The sequence below is a fragment of the Drosophila tropicalis genome, unplaced genomic scaffold (assembly GCF_018151085.1).
Source record: "Drosophila tropicalis isolate 14030-0801.00 unplaced genomic scaffold, ASM1815108v1 contig_675, whole genome shotgun sequence".
In the NCBI taxonomy this organism is placed as follows: Eukaryota; Metazoa; Arthropoda; class Insecta; order Diptera; family Drosophilidae; genus Drosophila; species Drosophila tropicalis.
The window spans coordinates 217,501-241,461 of NW_027173155.1; the positions used below are offsets into that span (position 1 = coordinate 217,501).

The 23,961-nt window shown below is 38.6% G+C and overlaps 1 long non-coding RNA gene across 1 annotated transcript in view; it reads right to left on the minus strand.

The window, feature by feature from the left end:
• LOC137578729 (uncharacterized) overlaps nt 1-21,374 on the minus strand; it is a 228,077-nt gene extending 206,703 nt beyond the window's left edge. Inside the window, exon 1 of the long non-coding RNA XR_011032759.1 lies at nt 21,162-21,374. This is a non-coding gene — a long non-coding RNA (uncharacterized lncRNA). The remainder of the gene's footprint in view (nt 1-21,161) is intronic.
• Nucleotides 21,375-23,961: the final 2,587 nt, after the last annotated feature.

Genomic DNA, 23,961 nt, shown 5'->3' on the forward strand with positions numbered 1-23,961 from the left:
TTTCTTGCAAATCACAAGTAACGCTCATTTGTTGTTGTCTTGCAATTTCTTTGAGTTCTTGTTGCAGTGTTTTTCTTATTGTGATTTCTAGCTCCCGCGCTCGCGCTCTTTAACTTTTTTTTTTTCTCTCTCGTTTTTGTTTCACTCGTCGCCGTTATTTGCACTCATACTGCAGTCTGTTGTGTGTCTGTAATTTAGACTCTATATCAGGGGTAGGCACCCATAGCCCGTGCGGGCACTTTTCTTCGACATATGATCGTTTACCATCTGTGTGTATTCCGAAGTCAACACGAAGTGCACTTGAGAGCGTTAAAACAGAATTAGCAGCATTTCGACGCGAGCGCGTCTGTGTCGCGAAAAAATTGGTTTGAGGGTTGTTTTCTCATTTATTTTCTTGCAGGAGATCATCGATTGTGCTGGTTTGAGCGATTGAGCCATATTTTAATCACTTTTCATTTTTCGCAGTGTAAAGCACACACATACACTGACAGCTTCTTTGTGCCTACCCCTGCTCTATATCACTTAGTCAGTGCTCTCTTTCTATTTTAACCCTTCTGCACCCTCAATATCTCTCTTTCTTATTATTTCTGGATCTCAGAGTGAGTTTTATATTTTAATACCAAAAAATTTTTTTCATTTTTATTTGTTTGGTTACTAATTCTTCTTATTAGTTCATAATGCCTGTCTGCTTGTTTAAAAATTGTTTGCAGCCCGCCCCACCCATGAATAGTTTTATTTACTGTTGGTGGTGTAAAACTACAGTAAATGTTAAGTGCGCCGGTTTTACATGCAGGGTAAAGGATCTTTAAGATCAAAAAAGGTTCTCAAATGAGGATGTGAGTCATGCCGGATCGTGGAAGATAAAAATGCGGCAAACAAAGGATAACCCGATGAGTCTGTCCGCCAGTTTTCTTAAACTCTCGCAAGAGTTTAAAACTGTCGAGTATCAGTTTAGTAGTTTAACGCTTCTGACTGAGTCTCGAAAGCGTAAGAAGGCGGGAGAAGAGACTTCTTATTTGTCCTTGCGTTTGCCGGTCTCCACATCTATATCGGTTCCGACCCCTTCTCAACCAATGAAAACTCCAATTCAGCAGACGATGTCTGTAGTGTCCGTTTTGTCTGGCCAAGAATGTATACCCATGGATTTTGCCAACAGTGATTTTAGTGATAGTAATGCCGGAGTGCCACTTGTTGCAAGGATTCCTTCACCATCTATTCCTCTTTCCTCTTCATCTATTCCCACTCCTTCCTTATTTATTTCTTCTTCTACTCTATCAAAAAACTAACAACTTCCTTCTCCGTGGGCTATCGGAATGTCAGAGGCCTTAATACTAAACTTACTAAACTCTTTGTAGATAGTCTGTTTTTTGATTTAGACCTAATTGTCTTTACTGAGACTTGGTTGAAACCTGAAGTTTTTGACGCTACAGTTTTACCCGTACTGATCGTAAGGGTGGTGGAGTTCTTATTGCTGAAGAGTATCTCAAGTAGTATCGAATTTATATGCGTTAAGATATCTTTTACTCGTCTAGCAGATTTCTGGATCTGATTTTTACTTCTGATCCTAGTTTTTGTGAAGTAACTAGAACTAGTCCAATGTTGTTACTAGAGGATTGTTATCGTCCAACTTTAGAGTTATCTATTGAGTTTCCCAGCCGCGAGCCCATCTCCGAGTGTGATCCTACGGTACGCACCCGATGTTTTCAGAAGACTGACTTTAGCGCACTAAACAATGCCTTTCTTAATGCCGATTGGACTAATTTATACACTTGTGCGGATATGAACTCCGTCGTTCTTTATTTTATACCACGGTTGACTCAATCTTTAATGACTGTGTATCCCTAGTGTTTCCTGTGGTGACGCAAAAATCACCATGGTTTACGCGGGGGCTGTCAAAACTGAAGAATCTTAAGTCTAGGTATTACAAAAAGTATAAAGTCACGGGTCTATCATCGGATCTTTCTCGTTACTTGGTTGCTTAATCGAATTTTATTGTTTCTAATTCTAAATGCTATAATAATTAGCTAAGGAACTAATGACGATTAAGCCGGTATACTCACCGGGCCCAGACGGTATTCCCGCTTGTGTCCTGAGGTTGTTTTTGAGTTGTCCGTTACACTGTCCGAGTTTCCAACTATATGAAATGATTCGTTTATTTTACCTCTTCACAAATGTGGCAATAAATCCGACGTCACTAATTACAGAGGAATTTCTAAATTGTCAGCGATACCTAAACTGTTTGAGAAAATTATGACGTCTCAAATACAGCATTTATGTAAATCTATTTTTTCGCCATACCAGCATAGGTTTGTCAAGAATAGGTCTACCACAAATAACCTTTTACAGTTTACATCTATTGTAATCTAAGGTTTTAAGAAACAAAAGCAAACTGATGTTATATATACGGATTTCAGAAGGCTTTTGATTCGGTAAACCATGCCTTACTATTACATAAGCTGAATTTAGTTGTCTTTCCGGAGGCTCTGCTTGCTTGGATTTCACAATATCTAAGCAATAGGAGGCAGAGGGTTCTTTTTAGGTCCTCTCTTTCTAAGATCATTTGTGTTGAATCAGGAGTCCCACAGGGCAGTCACCATGGCCCATTATTATTTACCATTTTTATTAATGATCTCCCCACCGTTCTTTTAAATTCCAGAGTTCTTATGTATGCCGATGATGTAAAAATCGCTAATCGCATCGTAGACTCTCTCTCATGTCATACCTTGCAAGCTGACCTGAATGTTTTTCAGGGGTGGTGTAGGACTAACTTGTTATCTCTAAACTGTTCTAAGTGCAAAGTTATGTCTTTTTATCGAGGTTTTCCCCAATTAACGAGTTACTTTTTAAATAATTTCCCGTTAGAAAAAATGAATAATACTTCCTTGGTTGTAAAAGATTTAGGGATCTTAATCGACCACAAACTTAGTTTTAATCAGCATATATCGACTACTGTTAGTAGGGCTAAAAGTGTTCTTGGCTTTATAAAGCGCTGGTCGAAGGAGTTCAAGGATCCATATACTACCAAAATACTTTTTACTTCTTTAGTCCGCCCCATATTAGAATATGGATCTTGTGTTTGGTCTCCTCAATATGAGTTTTATCAAAACAAATTAGAATCTGTACAAAAACAGTTTTTACTCTTTGCCTTTCGTGATTTGCGCTGGGATCCAACTGTACAACTTCCATCTTATTCTAGTCGACTTCAGTTAATAAGCCTTCCTTCTTTAACTAATCGTAGAACAATGCTTTGTGTAACTTTTCTTTACAAACTTTTGAATGGTGAGATTGACTCTTTTGAGCTGTTGAGCCAAATTAACATTTCTGTTCCATCTAGAAGGACCCGCAATTTCACACCGCTTATACTTCCCACTTGTACAACTAACTTTTCTCTGCATGAACCTTTTCGTATACTATGTAGTGACTACAACAGACTTTGTATGTAATACGCCTATGCCCTTAGGTCGGAGTGGGTAGAGGTTGTAACATTAACTTTACTTAGGGTCATTCGTAACAGGCCCGGGCCTGGTGTCATATGGGCGCCTTGTTCGTACTGAGCGTTGTACGACTACGTCTATTGAAAAAAAAAATAGATTGCCGACGGGTTCCAACAGAACAAAAGTAAAAATACGAATCTATTGAAGGAGCAATCTAGCTGGCCAGTACTGAAAAATATCTACGCTGAATATTTGATCTTGAGATTTAAAAAACGGATATTGAAACGCCGCACAGTTGAGCCTCTGATCGGATAGCGTTACAAAAATCAATTTTTTCATGATCGCGTTTGGCAAAAATTATGTATGCAATCGATAGGGAATACATACTTTACAGGTTATTAATAGGTTAAGAATTATGTGTGCTAGAGACATTTTTAGTAAATGGGAATAAATGATAACTTTTTCAAAAAATCTCAACTTTAAAACTTAATATTGGGCGATTTCAACAATCGATCTTGGTTTTTTTTTTATCTTTTATCTTAGAAGTATGTTTGTTTTTAATAGCTGTTTTATAAAGTTTTATAATTATCTAAATTGTTATTGAACTAGACGCGTTTAAAAAATACACTAAATATTGGCGTTTTTTAACTTTGGTGGAATACAACTAACAAGGATCAACCATACACGAGGTAGGTGAAATATTTACCTATCAGATGTATATGGTCCCAATATGCGGAGACCTGCGACACCGATGCGTAAGCCGTAAGCTTCTTTGTATTTAAATGATAACATTACAAAATGCTGTTTTTTAAATACTACCTGATGATATATATGCCTTTCTACAATGTTATATTGAGGATATACAGATTAATAAGGAAATTACATTAGCTGAATTCTCTCGGAAGGTAGGACTGAAAGTTGACTGCCCAAATCATAAATCTTTACTACTTTTAGCGTTAAAGATATGGTATGGCCATTACAACTGTACAATTCTTTAGCGAAGTCTGCTGATGATAGAACTTGGTGGTTCTTGAAATAGCTATACAGACAACCCTCTCACCTTTTGTGCTGCCTATGATTTTAAATCTTATAAATTATTCAGATTTATTGACCTGAAGCCCCGCTAAAACCCAGTTTTGGTTGAAAATTATTTTGAAAAAAAATCAGATATCAATATCAAATTTTAAAAATTAACCTAAAACATATTCAAAAACATTTTTTATTTTTACTTTTTGTAATTATATTAGAAAATAAAATTAAAAGATTAAAAAATGTTACATAGTCATTTAAAACAATAAAAAACTCCGTTAGTGAATGAAAAATCCATTTTGAGAGGAAAAGCATGCTTGCAAATATTTTATGACTTTGACCTTGAATATTACAGCACCACTCTTTTTATACCATACACCCATAGGATGAAATGGTATATTAAAGTCGCCAAAATGTATGTAACAGGCAGAAGGAAGCTTCTCCGACCCTATAAAGTATATATTTTCTTGATCAGGATCAACAGCCGAGTCGATCTAGCCATGTCCGTCTGTCCGTCCGTCCGCCCTTCCGTTTGCATGAACACGCAGATCGGAAACTATAAGAGCTAGAGGCACCAAATTTGGTATGTATACTCGTGTATTATGTAAATGTATAGAGTTAATTGGAATTTCGGCCACGCCCCCGTACGCCCCCAGGAATCACATAAAACTATTTTTCTTAAAAAGTATAACAGCTAGAGACTTCAAATTTAGTTTGTATACCCGTTTAGTTAGCGCGCAGAAATAAATTGTTCAAACTTTTTGTCATATGTACATTTGGTTTTCGAAATTTGAAATATTTGTTTCACCTGGTGTATGGTATGCCCAAGTCGTCGAGTCGAGTTACTTGCTTCATTTTTATACGCTTGCAAAAAGGGTATATTAATTTTGGTCAGAAGTGTGCAACGCATAGAACGAAGCATCTCCGACCATACAAAGTATATATATTCTTGATCGACGAGACGAGTTCAAATAGCCATGTCCGTCCGTCCGTTCGTCCATCTGGATCAACGCAAACTCCTCCATTGCATGTAGGCTTGTATATACTGCAGGGGTTGTATATCTCGGATTCAGCCGGATCGGACCACTATAACATATAGCTCCCATACAAACGCCAAAGTCACGAATAGTGACTTTTGTCAATAACTTCGTTATTTTCTTGGCTATTGTCGTAAAACTTTATGTTACAGAGTTTATTATGCCTATCAACGACTGTGCCAAATTTGATCAAGATTGGGTGACTATATCATATAGCTCCCATAGGAACGATCGGTCGAAAACAGTGACTTTTGTAAATAAATTCGTTACTTTTAACGCGATTGCTTTCAAATTGAACATTTGATAGTTTAATCTGTTATTGATTGTGCCGAATTTACTAAAGATCGGGTGACTATATTATATAAGTCCCATGGGAACGATCGGTGGAAAACAGTGACTTTGATCAATATCTTAGTTATTTCCTATGCTAAGATTTTAGGACGTTTTTTCGCAAACTTTAGTCTTTTTAGAAAAAAAAAAAGGTTTTTCCACTTTGATTGCTCTAGGTCCTTACCTAGAGTTAAAAAAAAAGTTGCAAGGGTATACAAACTTTGAGAAAAAACGTTTTTCCACTTTGATTGCTATAGGTAAGGAAAGAATTACAAAAAAAGTTGCAAGGGTATAATACATTAGTAAAAATCATGAAAAATTAATTCTATGATAATGAACTAGCTGATATACAAGCAAATTTTGGCAGGTAAAGAGACAGTGGCATCGTCTTCTCAACTCCTCGATGAACGCAGACGGAAACTTAGTGGTACACTCTATTCATTTTCAAAAAAAAGAAATTCACACACGAGTTGAGCGCATAATAATAAGTGCTTAAGAACAAAGCAATGCTACGTGCGGTCGTGGGTACATATCGAGCTCAATTAATTTTGGCGATTCCCATCAGAATAGAAGTCGCGCCCCCGTCCTCGCTCCTCACTGATATTCGTCGTTTACTGCTGTTCACACGGTAGCGTGAACACTTTGCAAGTTTCTCTTCTATTTTTTCATCATATTTATTTATACCCTACACCCATAGGGTGAAATGGTATATTAAAGTCGCCAAAATGTATGTAACAGGCAGAAGGAAGCTTCTCCGACCCTATAAAGTATATATATTCTTGATCAGGATCAACAGCCGAGTTGATCTAGCCTTGTCCGTCTGTTCGTACGTCTGTCCGTATGAACACCTAGATCTCGGAGACTATAAAAGTTAGAGCGACCATGTTTGGTATGTACACTCGTGTAGTATGTAAATTGGTCGAGTTTATTTCAAAATTTTGCCATGCCCCTTTCCGCCCCCACAATTAAAAAAAAACGTTTATCTCAAAAACTATTCTAGCTAGACACACCAAATTTGGTATGTATATTTACTTCGTAAATGCGCAAATTATGTATGTAAAAAGATATTGCCATGCCCCTTTTCGCGAAGGCAAAAAGAAGCTTTAGCCGGTTGTCCTTGAATGAAGCCATCGGTGGTACAGGCCTTTTTTCCCATTCCACTCGAAGTTCGAGTGTTCCAGCTGGCTAACGAAGCATTAAATCAAATTATAAAACCCATGACGCAATTTTTGCATGAATGAAAACTGGGAAGGAGATAGAGAGATGAAGATTGAGAAAAAGAGTGAGAATGCAGAGTTGTTTGTATTTTTTCCCTTCAATCAAAACTCCACCAGAAAACAAGAAATAAAAAGAGAACAAGTTCCAATTTCAAAACAACAAGAACTGGACATAAGTAGTTTGTGTTGGTTATTCCCGGCTTGAATCTCATCATACTCAATTATGATCATCATGATTATCTCATAGCAGAGGCAGAGTTTTGGCATACGCAGCATATTCCCACAGGAAGTTGAGAGAGTTTCGCATTACAAAATATTTTTATTAGCAACAAACTTTGTTTTGTTTTGGTTTTCATTCCTACTGGAATGCTGGCTTGCTGCTGCTGATTTAATGAATTTCTTGTTTATGTTTACGCGAATTGTAGAACGGAAAGTGGGGACATAAGAGACATTAATCGGATTCAATTGAGTTTCTAAATTACATTTCCTTTAACTTAATATCTCTGAAGAAACAAAAAAAAAAAAAAAAAAACAAAACTCGATTATCCAACGGCCCCTTCTCCTTGATGAGTTTAATAGTCAAGAATTTGAGGGAGGTAATCGGTTTTTCTAAATTATGGAGGCGGAAACGGGCGTGGCATAAGGAAACAGACTGGACTGCTGATCAAGAATACATGTATATACTTTATGGGGCATACATATTACTTACTTGCTATTCCTGCTGTATTGCAGTAACAGAAGAAACTATCCAGCTCTAATGCTATGTGTTCGTGGAGGGGCGGAAGGATCCCAATAAATTACAAGTGGTTGGCTGGTGCCAATTTCTTCTGGGTGAGCGAGGGATGAATTAATAACGCGCGATAACTTCGGTTAAAAAACTTATGCTTTATTAAATGCACAGGTAGCCGACACACACGAAATGTTTCGGGTTAAAAGTATACAAATTTCGAGATAGAAAATTCTGAAGAGAAGGAACGGGTGTTCGGGTGAAAAACTCGGATTAGATTGCCTATGGCGATTTACAGAAGAACCCTTCGTCACCCTCCTCAGTATGACCGAATTCGGTTTTGGGAAAAACCCTACCCCTCACTCTCTGCTGTTCACCCGGTGGCGTGAACATACCGCCCCCCTTGCAACAAGTTGCAATTGCCTCGCTGGACATGTCTAAGGATGGGGGATGGCAGCGTTCTGGATCGCCAAGACACGGGTGGAGATGGAGGGGGAACTTTGGATGCAGATGGAGTAGGCGGCACGATGGCTGAAGACCTCTGGATAGAAGCCCGAATGAAAGGCGGGTGCTTTTCGGGTCTTTGCTCTTTGGGTTGGATGTACGCGACAGAGCTGTCGATGTGCAAGAGCGTGTGGTGTTGCTTGCCACATCGATGGCATCCTGCTGTGCTCCTGCAGGAACCATTGGAATGCTCATGAGCCAAACAGTTCGGGCAGTATCCGTTGCTCAAGACTACCCGTAGCCTATCGTCAGCTCGTAGTCCTCGAAACTGTCGGCACTGACGGAGCGCGTGTGCCCCTTGACAAACGCGGCACCTGAAGCAATCGGAACTGCGTTCTAAATCGGATGGTGCTGCTGTCCTTAGAGACATTTTCGGGCTGCTGGAGGAGGTGGACCGAGACCTTCTGGATTTTCCAGTAACGGATCCACAGAGAACCCATCCGAACATCGTCTCGATCCCCACGAAAGAATCACCAACATTCTTGATGATTCGTTCCCCAAGGATAGTGGGAAGGAGCTCGGCTCCAAGCACCAAATCCACAGGAGCTCTTTGGTGAAACTGCGGATCAGCGAGCGGAAGGTCAAGCGAATCCTGCTTCACCTTATTCGGGACGGCGCGGGACGGAAGTGCTTCAGCTACACTAGGCAGCACCACGGCGACTGCTTGGAACTGTCGCAGCGGTTCGTCAGAAGGAGAAATCTGTAGGCGGCACACTTTGTCGCCGCTACCAGCATCGCATTGCCCAATGCCGCGAATGCTAGTTGATACTTTGCAGCTTGGAGGATTAATCAATTAAAACAGTCTTTGGGAAATAAAGGACGCTTCGGATCCCATATCAATCAAAGCGCGGATTTGAAACTGCTTGCCACGATGATGAATGGTTACCCTTGCAGTACCCAGGAGGCCAGTGTTGCGAGTGGAGGCGAAGTAACTTCCCACGTTTACATGAGGGCTGCTGGAAGAATCGGAGGACGTAGGATTCGGAATTATACAAGCATCAGGTGCTGAGCTCTCTTGCACTTGAGCGGAAAAGGCCTGAGCTCGTGCCGTAGGTTTTCGGCTTACGGATGGAAAGGTCTGACCGCTAGAGTTTGGTTGAAGGACATCTGTGGCCTCTAGTACACGGTGGCGATCAGTTAGGAATCGATTCAGGTCGTCCCAGGATGAGACGGCGGTCTTATTTGGAACGGACTGTTCCCACAACAGAAGGGTGGATTTGGGCATTTTGCTCGTACAGATTGCTATGAGAAGGATATCCCAATTGTCTGTACAAGCCCCGGAAAGCTCAAGACCGGTTAAGCAACCTTGAATTGACGTCTGCAGTTCTCTCAACGCTTTGCCAGACTCTTGTGTTACAGCTGGGATCTGTAGAAGCTGCTTGGCTTGGCTCATAATCAATAATCGATTATTTTCGTATCGCGCAGTGAGGTTATCCCACGCGGACTGGAACCCTTCATTGGTCAAGGGTGACCTAGAAACAATGGCTCTGGCTTCACCGCGAGTTTTGCAACTTAAGTGGTAAAGTTTCTCCACTTGTGTTAGGCTTGGATTATGGATAAAAATCGCGGTAAACAAATCACGGAATGTAGGCCAAGCCAGGCTGTCTCCGTTGAAGATTTCGACATCGCACGGGGGAACTGTGTGGCTTTGGTGGGTGGAATCGACGGAGAGCGTGACTGGTGGGGAAGCCATTTTCGCGGACAACTGCTCGATTCGCTCTCCAAACAAAGTCCCGCCTCGCACATATACCATATAACAATATTCATGTTTAGCTTTAATTGTAGCTATGTGCTTCGGACTATCTTCGTTCTTTTGAGCCGTCAAGGCTTTATAGCATCGTGAAAACTCTGCCTCGACTTTTGTCCAAAGTGACTTAAGCTGGTCTAAGTGTATTTTAACGGAGACGAGTGGCACATCGTCAGCTAAAGCCTGGGACTCGCGAGTCTCGAACGCCGTTAATGCCTCGCACACGGCAACAAAGTCGGAAAGAGACATCGTAGAGTGTTCTCTGAGCTATTACGAATCGAATGGAAACAAATAACTTCGTGGAATTAGAGCTCTCAAGCGAGGAGATCGAAACGAAGCCGTAAGTGGACTGTATAATTTAAGTATAGAGGAGGAGTGAGAAAAAGAAATGACTCCTCTTTCTAATGAACACAATGAATAAGCATAGATAGCATAAATAAAATTAGAAGGATTTATAATTTTCCTCGCAGTTGTGTGAATAATTATAAGGATATATAATCACTTGGATATTAAAATTTATACAATGTGGAAAAATGTTTAAATTTATAAGAGTATTTAAAAGTATGGAAAAATTGAGACCAGTAGGATTGGGAGTGCCGAAAACTTTTCAATAAGGAAAAAAAAAACTCTGAATTAGTTTTCATTAAACGGACAAGACAAGCCAAAATATTAATTCCATATAAATAAAGTTGTACTTATTTTTCTTTAGAAAATATTTTGCGAATTAAATTCAATCAGTCGATTGAAATATGTTTGCACAATAAGAAAATCACGAAGGAAAAAATGGATGTCGTGACCGAGTCACGGCTTGGCTCAAGTGTCAGCACTGATGAGACTTGAGTGTCAGCACTGATCGAGAGTCAGCTGTTCTGCCGTTGTTTATGTTTTGTGAGTTTAATTAATTGTAAATTGTTTAACGAGGATCACGATTTCCTACTTTAATTATGTAGTTTTCGAATTATTAAATTGCGGAAAGCCAATCGGAGTGGCTGCAATTAATTTTGTGTGGGTGAATTCAAATTGTATGTGGACATATGTATGTGTGTTAATGTGTGCTTAACGCGGCAAAAGTATTACATGTGTATGTACCTATGTATGTACATACATATGTATGTACGGATGTAAAAATTATTTGACATAAATAATTTATGCCGATGGACTAATGATCAGCCCGTGGAGTGTGCTGTACACTTTAAGTAAAGGTAAGTGGTACTTTATAAATTCTCGATTATTAAGCACCTCTACTTGCAGGTTAGAAAACAGCTGTTTTTACATGTAGGAATGCATATGTGTGTATATACATACATATGTATGTATGTATTGCTATGCAATTGGACTTTTGGACAATCCGAATTTCGAAGAATGGAAAAAAAATGCACTTCATAAACACAAAAATGATCGGGAAATACCATGTAACCCTTGGAACAGGTCAGGTATGTACATACAAGTATACAAAAGTGTGTAGGTCGCTATGGAAGAGCGGGAAACCTCACACTTTTATAAGTTTGTAATGGAGATTTTTAATAAGAAATGTTGTACTTATTAGGAATTCCGCCGATGCAAGCTGGAATAGCGGAAGGATATCCGGCTCGAAGGACCAATGTTCGTGGAGGGGCGGAAGGATCCCAATAAATTACAAGTGGTTGGCTGGTGCCAATTTCTTCTGGGTGAGCGAGGGATGAATTAATAACGCGCGATAACTTCGGTTAAAAAACTTATGCTTTATTAAATGCACAGGTAGCCGACACACACGAAATGTTTCGGGTTAAAAGTATACAAATTTCGAGATAGAAAATTCTGAAGAGAAGGAACGGGTGTTCGGGTGAAAAACTCGGATTAGATTGCCTATGGCGATTTACAGGAGAACCCTTCGTCACCCTCCTCAGTATGACCGAATTCGGTTTTGGGAAAAACCCTACCCCTCACTCTCTGCTGTTCACCCGGTGGCGTGAACACTATGCAACGTACCAGTTCTTCAAGCAGATGACGTCACCTACCTTGGCATCCACCTAGACAGAAGGCTAACTTGACGCAAGCTCATCGAAGCAAAAAAAACACAGCTAAATCTGAAAGCGAGTACCTTACATTGGATCATCAATGCTCGCTTCCCTCTACGTCTGGAGGATAAAGTCTTCCTTTACAACTCCGTATTGAAGACCATCTGGACTTACGGTGCTGTTCCATGGGGTTGTGACAGTACCAGCAATGTCGACATCATACAAAGGGCGCAGTCGAAGATTTACATACAGAACGGAAACATTAAAAATGATCTAAATAGACCTACCTTAAAATCTGAAATAGGTAAAACTGGATGCACATCCGAATGCTTTTGCCAATTCCCATACGCGATATAATAATACGACTCGTCTTAAAAGAAATGACAAAAGAACCCAAGAATAAGTGATTAGTGCCACCTGCAGTATCCCCAGGATTTTGCTTCAGTACTAGACTTATAAATATAGAGTATTAAGAGTAGATTCAAAAACCAGAGGGCCGGGGCTAACTTCGACCGCGCCAAAGTTTGTATACCCTTGCAACTTTTTTGGTAACTCTTTCCTTACCTATTAGCCATCAATGTGGAAGAAAGTTTTATATAAAATGCTTATGTTTGCGAAAGAATGGCCTACAATCATAGGAAATAACGAAGATATTGATCAAAGTCACTGTTTTTCACCGATCGTTCCTATGGGAGCTATATGATATAGTCACCCGATCTTATTCAAATTCGGCACAGTCATTAACAGATATATTAAACTAACAAATGTTTAATTTGAAAGCAATCGCGTTAAAAGTAACGAAGTTATTTACAAAAGTCACTGTTTTCGACCGATCGTTCCTATGGGAGCTATATGATATAGTTACCCGATCTTGATCTAATTTGGCACAGTCGTTTATAAGCGTAATAAACTTTCTAATATTAAGTTTCACGACAATAGCATAGAAAATAACGAAGTTATTGAGAAAAGTCACTGTTAGTGACTTTGGTGTTTGTATGGGAGCTATATGATATAGTGGTCCGATCCGGCTGAATCTAGGAGGAGTTTGCGTTGATCCGAACGGACGGACGGACGGACGGACATGGCTATTTGAACTCGTCTCGTCATGCTGATCAAGAATATATATACTTTGTATGGTCGGAGATGCTTCGTTCTATGCGTTGCACACTTCTGACCAAAATTAATATACCCTTTTTGCAAGGGTATAAAAAATCAATTTGATTATGTGGTTATATTAAAAATCGTAAATTAGATAGGTCTGGTGTCTCTTCTGCTGCCATTAAGCAAAATAAATTGGTATATAATGATCAAGCTTCAAATGGAATAATATCAACATTAGCAAAATGCGAGAAAGAAAACATAAAAAAATTTGGTCAAGATTCGATATTTTTTTCTATTTTGTCCCAATGCTCGGGAACGGATTGATTTAGAGGCTAGATGCCCAATATTTGTAGCTCTTTCAATTCTAAGAAACTTTGCTAAAGAAAATTTGTAAAAAGAATGAATATTTTAGAAGTTAGAAGGAAATAAAAGAAAGATCCTTTTCGAAAAAATGGCAACTTTGATGAAAAACTTCAGTTTGAAACCATCGTGATAACTTAAAAAACTAATGATGCAGTTCGATCCGAAATAGGGTGAAACCATCGAATTTTGCCATGTCTGTTTTTTCGACTAACACAGTGTAATTAATGCAATACAAAATGATCATTCCGTAAAAGATTAAGTAGCAAGCTTTGTATCTAATCAAAAGGCACATAAGTCCTGAAGTTCTTAGTTGAACTAAGAGGTTTTGTTTTAAAGTCAATGTGTGTACAGAACAAATTGAATAAAGAAGAGGAAAATAAATTTGATAATTTACCAGTGAGAGTTGATAAGCAAGCTGTCGATAAGGTATTGGACATGTGTTGGCACATCAACAATAGATCAACTTACATTTGACTTAAAGATAATCGCGTAGATTAAAGCGTAATCTATCCGTTTAAAAACTTGGGTCTTACAAATCGGAAATTTAAAGCTAACATGGAATGTTTGTGTAAATGCTAGTGAACAAGACTTTGCTGCCGTTGCTTATTGGAGAAATTTTCGTCGAGAGAAAATCCAGATGCGCATCAATAAAGACGTTGTGTGGCAGCGGTTTATGTATACGGCGAAAAAATCTGTTCCTAGAAAGTCAAACTGATAACGCGCAGAAATGAATATTATGGTCATATTCAAAAACTGTCATAGCCAGTCCGATAATCGAAAATATAAATAATTTGTAGCTCACCGTATAAACGAAATACACGAAACAACAAATGAAATAACATCAACGCTCTCGTGGAAGACGGACGTGTTTCTTTTAAGCTCCCGCGTTTTAACTGATTTTATAATTTTTTTTATTTTGTTTTATCGGCATCGCGATCGAAAATTATAATTATAATATTAAATCTAACTTGCACTATATCACTCGTTTGCATTTTTGTGTGTTTGTGTTAATAGTTTTAACAACCTTAATTCTGTTAAAACCTTTGTTGGTTTATTTTTTCTTTTCTTTCTCTCTTTCCCACCTTTTTTTCTTTCCTGTAAATCACAAGCAACGCTCATTTGTTGTTGTCTTGCAATTTCTGTGAGTTCTTGTTGCAGTGTTTTTGTGATTTCTAGCTCCTTCTTAACTTTTTTCGTTTTCGTTTCACTCGTCGCCGTTATTTGCGCTCTTACTGCAGTCTGTTGTGTGTCTGTAATTTAGACTCTATAGTGGTCTCTTTATCTTTTAACCCTTGTGCACTCTCAATATCTCGCCTTCTTATTATTTCTGGACCTCAGAGTGAGTTATATATTTTAATACCAATACATATCTCATTTTTATTTGTTTGGTTACTAATTCATCCAATTAACTAATAATGCCTGTCTGTTCGGTTAAAAATTGTTTGCAGCCCGCCTCACCCCTGAATAGTTTTATTTACTGTTGGTTGTGTAAAACTACAGTTCATGTTAAGTGCGCCGGCTTTACATGCAGGGTAAAGGATCTTTTAGATCTAAAAAAGGGTCTCAAATGGGGATGTGAGTCGTGCCGTATCGTGGAAGATGAAATGGGACTTTTCATGCGGCAAACAAAGGATAACCTGATGAGTCTGTCCGCCAGTTTTCTTAAACTCTCGCAAGAGTTTAAAGCTGTCGAGTCACAGTTTAGTAGTTTAACGCTATTGACTGAGTCTCGAAAGCGTAAGAAGGCAGGAGAACAGACTTCTGATTTGTCCTTCCGACCCCCCCCTCAACCAATGCCAACTCCAATTCCGCAGACGATGTCTGTAGTGTCCGTTTTGTCTGGGCAAGAATCTACACCGATGGATTTTGCCGATAGGAATTCCAGTGTTAGTAGTGCCGGAGTGCCACTTGTTGCAACTGATGCTACAATTAATGCGGTAGCTGATGCAATACCTGCAATGCCGAAACCATTGGTGGGAGTGCCACCTAAAAAATACATTTTTGTTTCGAAACTTCTCCCTGATGCTACATCGGATGATGTCATGGCCCACATTCGGGCTAAGCTGAATGTCTCCAATATATCAATAGAAAAGTTCAAATTTTCATATTCTTTTAAAATCAGTGTTCCAATTGAGTCCTTTGACTGTATCTGCAGTTCTAGCTTCTGGCCGAAAAGCTTAATTGTGAAGGAGTTTACATCCAGAAAAAGGAAGACACGGGGCCAAACAAGGATTCCTTCACCATCTATTCCTCTTTCTTCTTCATCTATTCCCACTCCTTCCTTATCTATTCCTTCTTCTACTCTATCAAAAAACTAACAACATCCTTCTCTTTCGGCTATCTGAATGTCAGAGGCCTTAATACTAAACTTACTAAACTCTTTGTAGATAGTCTGTCTTTTGATTTTGAGCTAATTTTCTCTACTGAAACTTGGTTAAAACCTGAAGTTTTTGACGCCACAGTTTTACCCTCTAATTTCAATATTTTTAGATGTGATCGTACTGATCGTAGGGGTGGTGGAGTTCTTATTGCTGTAGATTCCGCCCTAGCATCGGGTCTGATAACAATACCTGTTTCAAGTAGTATCGAATTTATATGCGTTAAGGGATCTTTTACTCGTTTTTCCATTTTTGTTACCTGTTCTTACATTCCGCCCCAATCGGAGTGGCCAACCTAGTTCCTACATTTAGATTCTATTAAATTTATACTTGAACCACTTTCTAACAGAGACTTATTAATTGTCCTTGTCAAGCAGACCATCAACAAAATCGTGACACCCAGAGGGCAGCAACGTTTTGCTACCATTAAGTGTTGACCAAGTCATAGTGGGCAAGTTAAATTGTCCTTAGGAACCCTCCCCTCTGGGTGTCACGATTTTGTTGATGGTCTGCTTGAGCTTTCGGTGGCCCAGCTGAATTCGATTTCTGGATCTGATTTTTACTTCTGATCCTAGTTTTTGTGAAGTATCTAGAACTAGTCCAATGGTGTTACCAGAGGATAGTTATCATCCAACTTTTGAGTTATCTATTGAGTTTCCCAGCCGCGAGCCCATCTCCGAGTGTGATCCTACGGTACGCACCCGATGTTTTCAGAAGACTGACTTTAGCGCACTAAACAATGCCTTTCTTAATGCCGATTGGACTAATTTATACACTTGTACGGATATGAATTCCGCAATTTCTTTATTTTATACCACTGTTGCCTCAATCTTTAATGATTGTGTACCCCTAGTGTCTCCTGTGGTGACGCAAAAATCACCATGGTTTACGCGGGGGATGTCAAAACTGAAGAATCTTAAGTCTAGGTATTACAAAAGAAATACATAGTTACTTGGTCGCTAAATCGAATTTTATTGTTTCTAATTCTAAATGCTATAATAATTACTTACAACGTCGCAAGTTGCAATTCTTCGAAAATCCTAAAGAGTTCTATAGTTTCGTTAACTCAAAGCGAAATTCTATCTCCCTTCCATCGTTTGCAGTTTTTAATAATGTTTCGGCCTCTTCTGATCAATCTATTTTTAATTTATTTGCTAACTTCTTCTCGACTACGTACATATCTACTAAGTACAACTATAGTCAGATATATCCATATCCTATAACGAAATCCAACTGTATTCTTAATCCTATTATAACGCAAAGTTCGGTAGCTAAGGAACTAATGACGATTAAGCCGGTATACTCACCGGGCCCAGACGGTATTCCCGCTTGTGTCCTGAGGTTCTGTGCGGAGTCATTGTGCTCGCCTTTACTTAAGCTTTTTGAGTTGTCCGTTACACTGTCCGAGTTACCTCTTCACAAATGTGGCAATAAATCCGACGTTACTAATAACAGAGGATACCTAAACTGTCACCGATACCTAAACTGTTTGAGAAAATTATGTCGTCTCAAATACAGCATTTATGTAAATCTATTTTTTCGCCATACCAGCATGGGTTTGTCAAGAATAGGTCTACCACAACTAACCTTGTACAGTTTACATCTTTTGTAATCCAAATCGGGAGTCCCACAGGGCAGTCACCTTGGCCCATTATTATTTATCATTTTTATTAATGATCTCCCCACCGTTCTTTTTAATTCCAGAGTTCTTATGTATGCCGATGATGTAAAAATCGCTAATCGTATCGTAGAGTCTCTCTCATGTCATACCTTGCAAGCTGACCTGAATGCTTTTCAGGGGTGGTGTAGGACTAACTTGTTATCTCTAAACTGTTCTAAGTGCAAAGTTATGTCTTTTTATAGAGGTTCTCCCCAACTAACGAGTTACTTTTTAAATAATTTCCCGTTAGAAAAAATGAATAATACTTCCTTGGTTGTAAAAGATTTAGGGATCTTAATCGACCACAAACTTAGTTTTAATCAGCATATATCGACTACTGTTAGTAGGGCTAAGAGTGTTCTTGGCTTTATAAAGCGCTGGCCGAAGGAGTTCAAGGATCCATATACTACCAAAATACTTTTTACTTCTTTATTCCGCCCCATATTAGAATATGGATCTTCTGTTTGGTCTCCCCAATATGAGTTTTATCAAAAATGAAGCAAGTAAGTCGACTCGTCGACTTGGGCATACCATACACCAGGTGAAACAAATATTTCAAATTTCGAAAACCAAATGTATGTCCATTAAATTGTTTTTACATGTTTCATAGTATGTGCTATCTCGCTCACTCTACGAACACACGAGCACTATAGCGCCGCTACTAGCCAACGGCCAATTCTGGCCTTGTGGACCGCTTAGTAAAATACGTTCATACGCATATTTCATGTTTCTAGTCCGATTTCAATAAAATTTGGTAGTTTTGTAGAAATATATAAGATTAATTAGTCTGCCGAATTTGAATGCGATAGTCAAAAAAATACAGGAGGAAATCGGTTTTTTCTTAATTATGGAGGCGGAAGTGGGCGTGGCAAAATATGAAAACATATATACTCTGCGCGCATACTAAGCCAGTATACATATTAAATTTGGTGACTTTAGCTTTGTTTGTTTTTGATAAAATCAGTTTTGTTTAATTTGCGGGGGCGGAAGTGGGCGTGGCAAAATTTTTAAATAGTCAGTTTCTGCGCGTCCATTAAGCTAGTCTGAATACCAAATTTGATGTCTCTAGCTATTATACTTTTTAAGAAAAATAGTTTTATGTGATTCCTGGGGGCGTAAGCGGGCGTGGCAAAAAGTTTGAACAATTAATTTCTGCGCGCTAACTAAACGGGTATACAAACTAAATTTGATGTCTCTATCTGTTATACTTTTTAAGAAAAATAGTTTTATGTGATTCCTGGGGGCGTAAGGGGGCGTGGCCGAAATTCCAATTAACTCTATATATGTACATAATACACGAGTATACATACCAAATTTGGTGGCTCTAGCTCTTATAGTCTCCGAGATCTGCGTGTTCATACGGACGGCCGGACGGACGGACGGACAGACGGACATGGCTAGATCGACTCGGCTGTTCACCCTGATCAAGAATATATATACTTTATAGGGTCGCAGAAGCTTCCTTCTGCCTGTTACATACATTTTGGCGACTTTAATATACCATTTCACCCTATGGGTGTATGGTATAAAAATTAGAATTTGTACAAAAACAGTTTTTACTCTTTGCCTTTCGTGATTTGCGCTGGGATCCAACTGTACAACTTCCATCTTATTCTAATGTGAGATTGACTCTTCCTGCTGTTGAGCCAAATTAACATTTCTGTTCCATTTAGAAGGACCCGCAGTTTCACACCGCTTATACTTCCCACTTCCACAACTAACTTTTCTCTGCAAGAACCTTTTCGTATACTATGTAGTGACTACAACAGACTTTGGCACGTTATCGGTTCTGAAACATCGCTTCCGGGTATAACAACTGCGATCTTGTCCTTCCTCGCTCGTAATTAGTTGTAATCATCTTTATTTTATTCATTCTGTTTTCTTTTTATATGAAACCTATTTTTTTTTTACACTTAATATTTTCTATTTCTTTAGTTTAATTTATGTTTATATATGTAATACGCCTATGCTCTTAGGTCGGAGTGTGTAGAGGCTGTAACATTAACTTTACTTAGGGTCATTCGTAACAGGCCCGGGCCTGGTGTCATATTCGCCGGAATAAGACGGAATGGGCGTTTCCCCATATTCTTGTTTTTTTTTTTTTTTGGGTGACGGTCGTACTTAGCTGTAGTGCAGACTTTGTAATTTAAGACGATTTCATTGGTTAATTTGGCCATTTTTGGGAAGTAATACTCCCAAAGTAATTGCTTGATATTTTCTTGCGCCGCTCTATGTGCGCGATTATGTTCGGTATTAACTATCTAAATTTGAGCATCTTTGTTGGTCATATCAGTCATCATATTTTTGCAATGCCAAGACTTTGTTGTGGGGAAAAGTGACACTAATTCATGTTAAAAAAGCGGCTAAAGTAGGAAGATCGTAATGGAATGCATTTACAACATCACGGTTCTCTACAAGCGTTAAGTATTCAAGGATATCGTTCTTGTCTGTGAATTGTATCACATGCGAGTTTTGCTGCCGAATAGAATTCGTCTCCTATGCAACTTGTAGCCGTCTCTTCTAGGATTATTTGGTTCCTAAAAAGATTAACAGGCTTGTCCCTTTTTTTCGAGTGTGTAGGTCAAGCAAGGCATCTGCCACCATCTTTCCCTGGCTTGTAATGAATTTGAGCGTTACGGTCTTTAATAAATGCCACTCACTTTTTAATTCTCGCATTTGTTTTTTTTTTTTTAAACAGAAAATGTGAGCGGTTGGTGGTCTGTGAAAATATGCTACTCTCTGGTTCCATATAGGTAGTTCTGTAATTTTCCAAGAGCCCACACGATCCCTTTCATTGGTGGCGTAAAGTGACTCACTTTGCTTTAATAATCGGGATATCATTATTATTGGCGAAATAATAATTGTGAGGTCGAAAGGTTTTTGAAAGTTCGGGTACATGCCAGAATGTTTCTTAAGCAGTCAAAGGCGTGTCGTTGGGTCAATTGGGAACTTTTTGAACGTGTGCTTGCTTACTTTTCCATTTTCGCCTTTCAGTCGGTTAAGGGTCTCGCGATTAATGCAAAATCCTTAATAAACACCCTGTAATAAGGCCCAAAAACAATCTTAGTGTATAGAGACTCTTTGGCTCGGGGTACTCCTGATTCGCTAGAATCATTGGAATGCTTGGCATTGGATACCGGCAATGGTCCGCTCGTTTAACTTTCGAAAGTCAATGACGAGACGTTTGTTTTGTTACCATTTAAGTCAAAGCTTTTTTTGACAACAACCAATGCAGGACTGTTGTTCACAGACCGAGATGGTCTTATAATGCCGTCTTTCAACAGCTGAGAGATTTCGCTATTAACAAAATCGGCTACACCCATATGATATGGGTAAAGCTTGGAGTACACTTCTTGGTTGTCTATTGTGTGAATTGTGGCAATGACTGAAGTGTTAAATGCCAATGCCTCGTTAGTGGTCGAAAATGCGCCGATCCTGTTTAGTATTACTTTTTTAAATTCCTCTCTTAAGCTATCAGGAACTATTATATCATCAATGCGTGTGAAATGAATATAGCAACGATCGATCGAAAACAGTGACTTTTGTCAATAACTTCGTTACTTCTGACGCGGTTGTTTGTTTTGGTTTCTCATTTTATATCTGTTTTTGTCTCTATTTTTTCCAAACAGTCACGTACATGTTTGTAGGGTGTGAGTTCTTAGAGGGTAATCCAATTCCGGTTGGGCCCCAATTATGATGTTGGGTCCGTCTACTGGTTCCTGGCGGGGGTTGCCGTTGGTAGGATCCAATTTATAAGATGATTTATGTTGATTAGGGTGAGATAGGCTGAATCACCGTCCTTGTGGATCAGGAATATGTTAGAAATTATAATTTGTGTGGGATTGAGTCTGGCAACTCTGCTGAGCGAGGCGAATTGAGCGAAAGACGTGGCAGTCGAACCGAAAAGACGAGCGAGTGCGGTTGCATAAAAGATGAAATACGAAAAGACGACACGGCAAAAAGAAGAAAAGAAGAAACTTAATTAAAATAATCAAATAAATAGTTTTGCATTAAATAAACTAAAATACTACAAATAAATATATTAAATAAAACAAACTCGACCTACAAAGAAGGCATTACTCAACCAACAAAGAAGGCATGACACAACCTACAAAGAAGGCATGATTCAATATACAAAGTAACATCAGTGAGTAAGAAAAGGACAAACATACTCAAAACGACGCGAGAGTGGAATCAAACGACAAAAAAACGACGCGAAAACGAAAAAGAATTAGCATAAAACGAGGAAAAATTGGCGGCAAATGACGAAAAAGCGGCAAAGCAATTATCAGAACGGAAAATAAAGAAAGGTGAAAGTGTTCAAGAATTTTTCTCGAAATTGAAAGAGATTGGCATCACGGGATAATATAGAGAATAGTGCTCTTATACTGCATAAGATTGACGGAATTAATGACTTGAGTATGAACAAAGCAATATTGCACAATGCTAATAACCTAAAAGAGTTTAAAGAGAAAATAAAATGTTTTGAAAAACTGCGGGAAATGTCAAGTATTCAAAAACGTTCAAATCAAAAAAAAAAAAACCAGAGGGCCGGGGCTAACTTCGACCGCGTCAAAGTTTGTATACCCTTGCAACTTTTTTGGTAACTCTATCCTTACCTATTAGCCATCAATGTGGAAGAACGTTTTATCTAAAAAAGCCTTATGCTTGCGAAAGAGAGGCCTACAATCATAGGAAATAACGAAGATATTGATCAAAGTCACTGTTTTCCACCGATCTTTCCTATGGGAGCTATATGATATAGTCACCCGATCTTTATCAAATTCGGCACAGTCATTAACATATATATTAAATTAAGAAATGTTTAATTTAAAAGCAATCGCGTTAAAAGTAACGAAGTTATTTACAAAAGTCACTGTTTTCGACCAATCGTTCCTATGGGAGCTATATGATATAGTCACCCGATCTTGATTAAATTTGGCATAGTCGCTTATAGGCGTAGTAAACTCTCTAATATTAAGTTTCACGACAATAGCTCAGAAAATAACGAAGGTATTGAGAAAGTCACTGTTCGTGACTTGGCCGTTTGTATGGGAGCTATATGATATAGTCACCCGATCTTGATCAAATTTGGCATAGTCGCTTATAGGCGTAGTAAACTCTCTAATATTAAGTTTCACGACAATAGCTCAGAAAATAACGAAGTTATTGAGAAAGTCACTGTTCGTGACTTGGCCGTTTGTATGGGAGCTATATGATATAGTCACCCGATCTTGATCAAATTTGGCATAGTCGCTTATAGGCGTAGTAAACTCTCTAATATTTAGTTTCACGATAAAAGCATAGAAAATAACGAAGTTATTGAGAAAAGTCACTGTTCGTGACTTTGGGGTTTGTATGGGAGCTATATGATATAGTGGTCCGATCCGGCTGAATCCGAGATATACAACGCCTGCAGTATATACAAGCCTACGTGCAAAATTTCAGCTCTGTAGCTCTTACGGTCTAGGAGGAGTTTGCGCTGATCCAGACGGACGGACGGACGGACGGACATGGCTATTTGAACTCGTCTCGTCGTGCTGATCAAGAATATATATACTTTGTATGGTCGGAGATGCTTCGTTCTATGCGTTGCACACTTCTGACCAAAATTAATATACCCTTTTTGCAAGGGTATAAAAAAAAATTTAATGAAATACGAAAACAAAGAAAGTGACGTAAAATGCTATGACTGCACAGTGGATCCGCTTATATGGAGCCGCGGCCAAAAATACATGTAGTGGTGGTAGGATGTTGAAATTTTCACCAAGGCTTACAAAAAATATTTAAATTTAGTGCCAAAAAAATTACCAAATAAATAAATTGAACAAAAAAGATAAAAAATTTAGAGCTATGAAATTCAAGCAAAACTTATAATTATTTTTAAAAATATTTATAACGTTTCCCCTAATAAGCTATACACAGAGTCAAATAACTTTGAGTTATCTTTTTTTTGGAACATTTCTCTTACCGGTTATAAATGGGTCGGACCGTAAAAGTAATGAATGTGTTATATCTGTGTTTGTAATGACGCGAGACATTTTCTTGCGGTGATTTAGTCTACATTTTAATAATTTGTTATTATTGGATTCTGCAGCTTTCTCCGAAAGCTCTCCAAATTGATACAATTGCGTGTTCTAATATTGCAGATCAATGAATAAGAACTTGATGCACTGTAGCTGGCGTATAGTACCACGGAAGGTCTTTGATGAGATTCTTGGCAGTATCGAAGGCATATGCGTTAAATTAGTCGGCATTATTTTAATCCCCCAATAATAGAGCTTGAAGTATAGTGGCACTACGATAGATTAGAATATCATTTATTGCTATTGGATTTGGATTTGAAAAAAATGTTATTTCCGTCCTTCAATAAGCCTCTACCTCCATCTCTGGGCTTGTCTGAATTAAACCCAGTTTTTCACGAAAATCCTTTTGAA